Below are 11,419 nucleotides of genomic sequence, written 5' to 3' on the forward strand. Positions count from 1 at the left end.
CATAATTCTTTTACTGTGCTTCTAGGTTCAATTTGCTAGTATTTTGTTGAGGGGTTTGATTCTATATTCTCAAAGGATATTCATCTGTAACTATCTTTTCTTGTAGTACCTTTATTTGGCTTTGGCATTAGGATGATGCTGACATCATACAATGAATTAGGAAATGGTCCTCCTCCTCTTCAATTTTTTGTAAGAGTTTTAGGAGGATTGAGGTTAATTCTTAGAATGTTTGATAAAATTCACTAGTTAAGCCATCTTGTTTTGGGCTTTTATCGTTGGGAGGTTTTTGATGACAGATGGAATCTCTTTACTTGTCGTTTTGTTGAGATATTCTATTACATCCTGAGTCAATGTAGGCAGTATGTTTCTAGGATTTGTTTATTTCATCTAAGCTATCTAATTTGCTGTTGTTCAGTTGTTCATAGTATCCTCTTATAATCCATTTTATTTCTGTGGGGTCAGCAATGCCCTCGCCTTTCATTTCTGATTTTAGTCATTTTTTAAAATATCTTTTCCCTTGTCAGTCTAATTAGAGGTTAACTATTTTGTTCTTTTCAAAGGAACAATGTTTTGTTTCATTGATTCTCTCTATTGCCTTTTTAAATTCTCTATTTCATTTATCTCTGTTCTAGTCTTTGTTATTTCCTTCCATCTGCTCACTTTTGAGCTTAGTTTGCTCTTCTTTATCCAATGAATTTAGGACTCTGACTTGAGAAATTCTTCTCTTTTAATGTAAGCATTTAGAGCAATAAATTGTCCTCTGTAAGTTTTGGTGTGTTGTGTTTTCATTTGCCTCAAGACGTTTCCTAATTTCCCTGTGATTTCTTCTTTCACCCATTGCTTAAAAATGTGTTGTTTAATTTCTACATATTTGTGAATATTCCCTTTCTTCCTCTGTTATTGATTTCTCTAGCATCATTCCATTGTGATTAGAGAAGATATATTATATAATTTATTTTTATATTTATTGAGACTTGTTTCATTAGGTAACACATGGTCTGTTTTAGTTCACAAAAGCTGCTGAAATGCAACATACCAAAAAATGGGCTGGTTTTTAACAAGGAGGATTCATTAGTTTACAAGCTTACAGTTATGAGATCATGAAAATGTCCACATCAAGGCATCAACAGGTGACCTGGCAATCCTAGACTCCTCTGTCACATGGTGTTCTAGTTTGCTAATGATGCCAGCATGCAAAACACCAGAAATGGATTGGCTTTTATAAAAGGGGGTTTATTTGGTTACACAGTTACAGTCTTAAGGCCATAAAGTGTCCATCAACAAAGGTTACTTTCATTGGAGGATGGCCAATGGCATCCGGAAAACCTCTGTTAGATGGGAAGGCACGTGGCTGGCATCTGCTTGCCCCCAGGTTGTGTTCTGAAATGGCGTTCTCCAAAATGGCTGCATCAGCTTCCAACAGCTGTCTTCAAAATGCCTGTCTCAGCTCCAGCTTGCCATGAGATCCTTCTGTCTGAGCTTATATAGTGCTCCAGTAAACTAAACAAGGCCCACGCTGAATGGGCAGGGCCATGCCTCCATGGAAATTATCCAATCAGAGTTATCACCTACACCTTGGTGGGTCACATCTTCATGGACACTGAACCAATAGGTTCCAACCCAATCCACACTAATATATCTGCCCCCACAAGAATGCATTAAAGAATACAGCTTTTTCTGGGGGACATAATATATACAAACCGGCACACATGGCAAATCATATGGCAACATCTGCTGGTCCTTCTCTCCCAGGTTTCATTGCTTTTAGCTTCTGGTTGCTCCATCTGTGGCTTTCTTTTGGAGCTTCTGTGTGTTTCTGTGTTTCATCCTCTTATAAAGGACTCCAGTAAAAGTATTAAGATCCAGCCTGAATGATGTGAGTCACATCTTAAGATCCTGCTCAACAAAAGGTCCTATTTACAATGGGTCCACACCCACAGGAATGGATTAAATTTCAGAACATGATTTTCTGGGGTATGTACAGCTTCAAACCATCACATGGTCTATCCTGAAGAATGACCCATGTGTATTAGAGAAGAATTTGTATTCTGCTTCTGTTGGGTGAAGTGTTCTTTATATATATATCTGTTGGATCTAGTTGGTTTCCAATATCCTTCAAGTCTTCTATTTCATTTTTGACCCTCTTTCTAGCTGTTCTATCAATTATCGAATGTGATGTATTGAATTTTCCTACTACTAGAGCTTAGAACCATCCATTTCTCCCTTAAAATCTGTTAATATTTGCTTCATGTATTTTTGGGGCTCTGCTATTAAGTGCATATATATTTATAATTGTTATGTCTTCTTGTTTGATTGGCCCCTATAACAGTATATATAGTGACCTCCTTTGTCCCTCATAAAATGTTTGACTTAAGTCTATATTTTCTGATATTAGTATGGCTACCCAGCTCTATTTTGGTTACTATTTGCGTGGTATTTTTTTTTTTTTTTTCATCTTTTCTCTTTCCACCTACTCATGTCTCTGAATTTAAGTAGCATCTCTTGTAAACAGCATTTAATTGGGTCATGGTTTTTTATTCATTCTTGATTTGGCACTTATCCAGTTACTTCCACCCTTTAACTCTTTTCTGGAGTTTTGAGGAATATGGCTCTGCAGGTTTGTTAGTTTTTTAAAGATTCTGTGGGGGAACAGCATCCTGGAGTGACTTATGCTGCCATTTTGGTCAACTGGAAGCCTCAAATAGATGTTTGTAAAGGGTATTCAGATTGCTGTGAAGTTTTGCCTCTCTGTATTGAGGCTTCTCCTCCTAAGGGGCAGGAAACTAAATCACAGTTCTGTCAGTCTCAAGAGGACAGGTTGGTCAAAGGCTAAATAAGCTATAGAATTTTGAAAACAGATGGAACTACTGCTAAGATTTACCATACTTACTTCATGGTCTTTAGAACTTCTGAAGGTAGTTTAACATGTAAGTTCATATTCTGAAATAATTGAAATCATACAGTGAGTTGTCTTTGTTGTGGCCAAGATTCATTACATAAAAACATTTGCTCTAACTAAAATATTTGCAAAACTCTCTGTAGAGAATTTTGTCACATTAGGACCAAGCATTGACTTATGTTTTAACTAAATTTGTTATCGAGGGTACACTGAAGGTATCATAATTCTTTAAAAAAATTATCCTTTGCTGAATTACCAGCACTAGTATCTTTCTATCCTACAATTTCAAAGTTTATAGTTAACAAAGCCAATCTCTATAGGAATTGCTTGCTCCTCAGGTTTACTGCTAGAGTCAATTTTATTTGTAGCTCCTAGAGTAAGTCATATACCCTGCCTTTCATTTCCCCAGTGCCATATAGGAATGTGCTCAGCATCTGTGTGCTACTTGGATTGCAATGATTTCCATAGGCTTGTATGTTTGCCTTAGCACTCCCCAAAGCACAACTTGAACAAAGATAGCAGTCACAGAGTCAGCAGTCTCTCCAAGATCATGTAGAAAATGACTGCTTTGGTAGCCTTGGAACAGTTCTCCTAATTGCCAATTTTCTCTAAGTATTGAATTAACAGAAGAGCAATTCTTGCTTCATAGACTCCAATATGGAGTTCTAGATTTTTCTGTTCACTCCAATGCTCTAGTCTCAAAGGGCCAGCAATGGAACCATTATCTAAAAATCAGAGTAATTGAACTCTGAGCCTAGGTCATGTCCCAGGAAAGACATGACTCAGAAATAATTTGATTACAGATCCTTGTCATGTTCCCATTCAGTGCTATTCTCAACTATTTTGGAGCCTCACTTTACTTGAGCCATCTGTCCTGTCCTATTCAGCAAAAGATCTTGTTTGCCAGCTGATGTTCTCGTGAAAATGTGATCTATTGCAAGACTGTTTTCTAGCTTTTTTCCTCCTCTGTAATTCCCCACACCAATCTAATTTAAGAATTATTGTCAAATTCACCATTCTAAAGAAAAATTAAACTTTCTAATGGGGGAAAACACAGTATCTTGGGATTTTGTTTCCTACCTCTTAACTTCATGCTCCATGTCTTCAGATCTTCCCATAACCTCCATTCCCTCTTACTGTTTCCACTACCCAGCATGCTTTTCCTTTCTCCATCATGAAGACCCATCTTAAAAGCTACCTTCAGAAAGTTGTCCCTAATTCTCCAGTTAAGGATCATGATTCCTCCTTCCTCTGAAACCTCTGTGTTAGTTATTTAAACATTGCCTGTATCAAGTATTTTTGTTAGTTCTTTATTATAGATATTTTGAATTAATCTCCCCCTTTTCACTATCACATGCAGAGCTGAATGGTCCTTGTAAACACATATTCATTTTTATTTTAAAGTGCAATATTTTCTTACTAAATAGTTCCATTTTCAAAGAAAAGTGATAAATGCACTTGATAAAGAATATAAACAGAAATAAAGATACATAGTAAACATTAACTGTCCCTACTACTCCAGATTCTAAGCTCTCATCTTGGAAGTAAAACTACTGTTAACTTTCTTATTTACACTTCCAAGAAATTGTACTGTCTATACAAATATATGTGTTCCTCTATTTACACATATCTTTTTCTTTGCTTTACAAATTTTTTTTTATTCTAAGGAATATTCTAAGGAAATATTTCTGTGATTTTGGCAAGGGGAAAACCCAAACATGGTTAAAAAACAAAACAGAACAGAAAAGATGACGTAGATGTTATTCTTTTTGTTTGGTTGATCTTTTTTCTCCACTGGAAAAAATACAATTTTACATGATTTTAATAAAATTAAAAAGCAAACAATCTGACACATATATCAGTAGCCACACTTATGAGGAATGAACCATAATTAATATTTTCTCTTATGAACAAAAGATTTCTGGGCAATTCTGTGAACTAAACTGCAATTGAAATCCTGATACAGATATTTATCTGGTTGTTGGTTGATATCACTTAAAACTTACAGATTTTTTCCTTCTGGTATTTTATAACAATTTATCTACTGTACTAAAATATTTGTTTTTTATACAACCATAGAAGAGAAATTGTTAGTTGTCATAAAAACCAAAAAGTTCATATAGTGGGGACTAATGCAACTGATATTTCTGGATAGTTTATTAGCAGACTTCTCAGACAAGCCAATTCATTTTCTTCCATATCAAACAAGGTCTGGAAGTAAGGAAGTTTTCCAGTCAGAAATGACAAATAGAGATGGAAGCGACCATACAGAATCGGGGCACATTTACTTCTTTCACACAGTTCTTAGTAGTAAAAATTAGATTTGTTACAGGTAGACAGACAGAACAATTAAGTAAACAATGTAGAAAGACTATTTTTAATTTTTATTGTAGTTAAATGACTTATTTATTGGTTAAAAATACTCCTGACACTCCTACCTAAAAAAAAGGGACCTATTGAAAAGGTTAATATTTCTAACATTTTTTGGGCTTCTTTCACATTTATAGCATAGGGTCAAATTAATCTCAACTAAGGAAGTTCCATGATTAGCCAACATCATAAATGCTTTGATACAAAATAGTATAGGAAAGAAACTGAGAATAGAGATGAGAGAGATGTTTTGATATTCCAAACATATCTATGACTTGCAACCTTCATGGAACTACTAAAACAGCAAGAATTTGGAATAATGCTATACAACCTGCTTGTAGATGTGCAAAACAGTCAATATCTTTGTAGCCTAGCCCTAGGATGCCTATTTTCAAGTTTGTTAGAGTATCAATGTCATGTTCCAAATGTTTTATATAGTAACATGCTAGGGTCTTTTACACCATAATTTTGATAGCTAAGTAATACCATGCCCTTGTGGAATCACCCGTAAGTTTGCCAGAGTAAGGAGAGAGACTATTCTTTGTGAAATGACAAGAGCCTCCAGAAACCGGTGCAAAGGACAAAATAAAAGGAATTATTTTGGGAAATAAGAGGGTAAAGAAATGTGAGAAAAGTTTCCATTTGGGGAAAAAATATGAAAAAAAAAAAAAAAAAGAATCTCCATTTTAGGAAACCACAGCTCTTGCTGAGACAGCAGCAATAAGGGCTGGCACCCAGAGAATAGGCATTTTAATGAATTTTCTACAAACAACTCAAGACATGTGGAGTCTAGTGGACTCCACAGATTTTGTGTGCATAATTAGTTTGAGGATTTCATCCTGTTTACCTTAATTTACCCACATCCAGACCCACAGCTGAGAAGGCTAGACCCAAAAAAGTGAAAGGACACATTACCGTGTTGATAGCAGTGAAGGCTTTTTTTCCTGATGTGAGGGGCCATGGCAAAAGGACCAAATGTTTCTCTCCTTCACATAATTGGCTTGGCAGTGAAAATCCAAATCAAGACCACTTTACTCTCTACCTTAAAAAAAAAAAAAGTTGAGTATTCTTAATTGATTCTTCAGGTCTGGTTTTCACAGTCCTCAACTCATGTCACTTTTAGCTCTGTACTAACTTCTCCTGTGGCTTTTATGTAAGGCTTGCTCAAGTTATCTATTGCCACTAATGTTTCATTCCAAAGCTATGTTTCTAAGTCTATGGTTAGTATTGTAGAGTTTTATACAAGTTTTGTTTAAAAATATTCCATAATATCTCATTCCAAAACAAAATAAGATTGTCTGCCACTCAGAAAAATTGGTTAGTCATTCTGAAGATACCTAAGAATGATATCACCGCCAAAGAACATAATTTCTCAGGTCATATTCTTTCCTTCAATTTTCATTTGTACATCCACACTGTGGTTTATAAGTTGTCTGTTTTCCATTATTTTGTAATCAAGCCAAGAGAACTTAGGTTTATGCATCATTTTCCAACAAGTTTCATTCAGTTTGATGCATACTAATATGTACATAGGAATCTTACTTCCACGACAACTCAACATCAGAATCTTCAGATTTGGCTTTGACAAGTTCTTCATGTACTTCCCTGTAGTAGTTTGAAGCTGTTATGTACCACAGAAAAGGACATGTTCTTTTAATCCATTCCTATGAGTGTAGAGCTATTGTGAATGGAAACTTTTGATTAGGTAATTTCAATTGAGATGTGACCCACCTCATTCAGGGTCAGTCTTGATACTCTTCAGAGTCCAGATATCATCCTGTTGATGCCTTGAATTGGACATTTTCATGGCCTAAGAACTATAAATTGTAAATTATTAAATCCCCATTGCAAAAGCCATCCCATTTCTGGTATATTGCATTCTAGCAGCTTTAGCAAACTGAAATACTCCCTCACCATGAGAATATGTGTTAACATGGTGCCAAGGTCCAGGGTCTTTCAGGAATTTGGGTTACCACGTGGGGCTATTTGGAACATGGGAATGCTCAGGTTGTAGGTAAAACATCATTCCTCTGTTTCACAGTTTCAGAGCATTTTGAGAGGTAAAACTCATGAACTTAGACTGGCCATCTGTTCTGGTTTACAATGCTGCCAGAATGCAAAACACCAGAAACATCTTAACTTTTATAAAACGGGGTTTATTTGGTTACACAGTTACAGTCTTAAGGCTATAAAGTGTCCAAGGTAATGCACTGACAATCGGGTACCTTCACTGGAGGATGGCCAATGGCGTCTGGGAAACCTCTGTTAGCTGGGAAGGCACGTAGCTGGCATCTGGTGTTCCCAGGTTGCGTTTCAAAATAGTATTCTCCAAAATGTCTGCATCAGCTTCCAATAGCTGTCTTCAAAATGTCTGTCTCAGCTGCAGCAGTGGGCTCTTATGTCTGAGCTTATATAAGGCTCTAGTAAACTAATCAAGGCCCACGTTGAATGGGCATGGCCACACCTCCATGGAATACGAACCAATAGGTTCCAACCTAATCCACACTGATACATCTGCCCCCACAAGATTGCATTAAAGAATATTTCTTTTTCTGGGGACATAATATATACAAACCAGCACACCATCTAAGTGGGTTGACAGTATTTCTTTGCCATCTCCATACCCACTGGGACTTCAGCATCTTCATTTTGTTTCCTCTTGCCAGTAGTTAGCTTTATCTGTTTCTGATTCCTGATTTGTAAAGGTGGGAATCACCTCAAATATATCTTCTTGGTACCATACTTCAGAGTCCTGATCCATCTCATCACATGAGAAAACTAAAACGAGTTGAAAGTATTTCATACTGAAGAATAGGAAGATATTTAAGAGGACAACTGGTAAGCACCCAGATGTTGACACTCACAAATGCTCAATGCAAGAGAAAATGTAATCATTAGGAAGTATGTATTGTAAGTGCCTATATTTTCAAGAGATTGGTAAATTCAATCATAAATGTGAAATAGGGTTCAGTAAAAGTGCAATCTACTCTATAATTTTCAAAAAGTTACTGCTGAATTCCAAGGCACAAGGATAAGATACTGTCTGGATAGTATTTTTAACATTTGGTCTCTGCACTTTTTGGATAAACTGTCATATGCCCAAACTCAACTCAGCAAAAGTGCAGGACAAAACATCTTACTTCAGCTTGATAGAGTGTAATCTACAGCCTGATTCTGAGGATTCTTGAGGATGTGTGGTCTTGAGCATTTCAGTGGTCAGAATATGGGCTAGATGAAGCATGCTCTACTCTTCTACCTTACAATTCCTCCTTTCCTTCCTTGGCATTTTTCCACTGAAACCAGTTTTTACAGGCATTTACCCCATACATGTATTTTGGTGTTATCTCAGACACTGAGCACCCTTGAAAGTCTCTTTGAATAAGACTCCTTGGCTCCACAGCCACTATAGACTTCTTCTGCCCTCCTTGTCTGGGCTGGGAGAAGCCATCTCTGTGTTGTTGTCTTGTTCAGTAACATGCCTGGATTCCCTGTCCTTTATTGAGTGTGGTTTTGGTTTGCTAAAGCTGCTAAAGCTGCCAGAATGCAGTATTTCAGAAATGAGTTGGCTTTTATAATGGGAATTTGTTAACTTAAAATTTAAAGTTCATAGGCCATGAAAATGTCCAATTCAAGGCATCAACAGGACGATACCTGGACTTTGAAGACAGGCTGCTGGCATCCAGGACACCTCTATCATTTAGTATGCTGGTTTGAATCTGTTATGTGCCCCAGAAAAGCCTATGTTCTTTCAGTCCAAACTTGTGGAGGCAGAGCTATTGTGGGTGGGACTTTTGATTAAGTTGTTTCCATGGAGATGACCCCACCCATTCAATGTAGGTCTTACACCCCTTGCTGGAGTCCTCTATGAGAAGATAAAAGGCAGAGACATTTTGGAGAGAGTTCAGAGAAGCTAATGGAGAAACACCCAGACAGCCACTGAAACCAGAAACTAAATCCAGGAGAGAAAGATCAGCAGACACCAGCCATGTGCCTTCCCACTTGACAGAGGAACCCCAGATGATATAAACCTTTCTTCAGAGATGGTATTGTACTGTTGATGTCTTACTTGGGACATTTTCATGACCTTAGAATTGTAACTTGTAACTTACAAAAGTGCATTGTTAAAAGCCAGCCCATTTCAGGTATATCGCATTCTGGCAGCTTTAGCAAACTGAAACCCATGGGAAGACATGTGGCCAGCATCTGCTGCTCCTTCTCTCCCAAGTTTTATTGTTTTCAGCTTCTGGTTCCAGTGGCTTCCTGTCTGAGCTTCTGTGGGTCCTCTATTAGCTTCTCTGGGGCTTTTTTCTATGATCTTCTCTTAATTTCATCTCTTTGCTTCTGTGTGTGTTTTATCTTCTTATAAAGGATTCCAGTAAGGGGATTAAGACCCACTTCGAACAAAGTGCAACATATCTCATTTAAAATAACCTAATAAAAAAATCCTACTCACAATAGGTCCACACCCACAGGAATGGATTAAAAGAACGTTGCCTTTTCTGGGGTACTTAACAGCTTCAAACCACCATGAAAGAGTCAAAGGATTCTGATGGAAAACCTGCTTCCAGATCCTGTTCAGGTTCACCTTTTCAGAACTGTTTCAAATCTGAATCGGCCTCTTGCAAAAAACAGCATTTTACTTTAAGTCATAATGATTCAGTTCTTCTTCCCAGCTATGTGGAGTAGATCCTGCCTCTGATTCATAGCCACCACTGTATGTATTTCCTTGGTCTTTTTCAAATATCTTAGTGTATAGAAAGAGTCCTATTCAGATATTTGGGATCCTCCTTGAGATAGAGTCTTCTCTGCAATCATTTCTGCCATCTCAAGAAGATTATTTTCAAATGGATGTGTGGGAAAATTTTCTTAATATCTTCAGTACTCCCAGTGCTTTATTGTCACTATCCAGTGATGATAGAATAAACATGGAGATAGACATTGGAATTGGAATTCCAAATGGGACCACTGCATAATGAATATAAAGATGAAGAGATATGAATACAAACAGTAGTACAAGACCTGGCACAACAATAATTTGCATTTGACTTGGAGTGTCTTCTGTCTAGCATTCTTAGTTTTGGTATGTGGTTTACAAGAGGTGGTTGTAGTTTGTGTGATGGGTTTACAAAATAAAGCTTTGTTCTTCAAAAGCCTTGGAGGTTGGGTTGGGAAAATGGTAGGTTCAGGGCATCTGTGTACTTGCATCCCCAAAGTTTTTCACTGAAATCATCAGAACAGTACCTCGTAAGACACTTAGAATTCACTGTGGGCAGGGCAGCAGGAGTACTTGGCAATGCAACTACATTACCCATAACTGGAATTGAATTTAATAGAGATGAGGGCCCTGCTGAAGCAGCTTGCACCATGGAAATACTTGCTGCATTGTTTTGTGAACGTAGGTCACACATACTTTGCTGATTACAGAACATCAAGTTACAAAGCAGGTTACAAAAATCTGTTATTTCCCCCTCACCATTTCAAGGACTCACTGAATTTACGCTATCACCACCATCACATTTGGCCATCTGATAGAACAAAACTGTATATTTGTACATGCATTCTTCACAATAGAATTCTTACATCTCCTCCTCTACCCCCCTACCACCCCCAAATTATTCTGTACTGATTTGGGAGATGGCTGTAAACAATAAATGCACATTCTATGCTGATCTCCTTAGTGTTTTACCAAATTATATTTATACAGAAATTTGCAACCTTCACTACAGAATGACTTGTCAGCACTTGAGAATCATATAGTCTCCTTGATAATTTTCTCAATTTTACAGTATCAGTGCATTGCCATTACATGATTTACTTTCTTATATTCATCAGAACTATTATTGCCACAGAACTGAAAATTTTACCCTTACAATCAAGAAGTTATGGTTTTGTCAGAAAAGATGGTTACAGGACCAACACTCGAGTTTCACAATTCATGTTGAGGTTGCTGGCAGAGTAAAACTCAGAGAAGCAGGCATCACAGCAAGGTTCCTGTACCAAATTCTGGTAATTAATAGCCTGTCAATTAACAGCGTCTTCTGCCACTTGGTACATTTGGCTGAAATGCTATTTGAATTTATGGTAACAGTAGGTTCATATGTTGAAAAGATTATCTTATTCACACTGAATAATAGATACCTATGCATAAAT

General features: G+C 37.0%; 1 pseudogene; it reads right to left on the reverse strand.

The window, feature by feature from the left end:
• Nucleotides 1–6,807: 6,807 nt before the first annotated feature.
• Nucleotides 6,808–11,202, reverse strand: LOC119540683 (annotated as a pseudogene).
• Nucleotides 11,203–11,419: the final 217 nt, after the last annotated feature.

The sequence above is a fragment of the Choloepus didactylus genome, chromosome 7 (assembly GCF_015220235.1).
Source record: "Choloepus didactylus isolate mChoDid1 chromosome 7, mChoDid1.pri, whole genome shotgun sequence".
NCBI classification, from domain to species: Eukaryota; Metazoa; Chordata; class Mammalia; order Pilosa; family Megalonychidae; genus Choloepus; species Choloepus didactylus.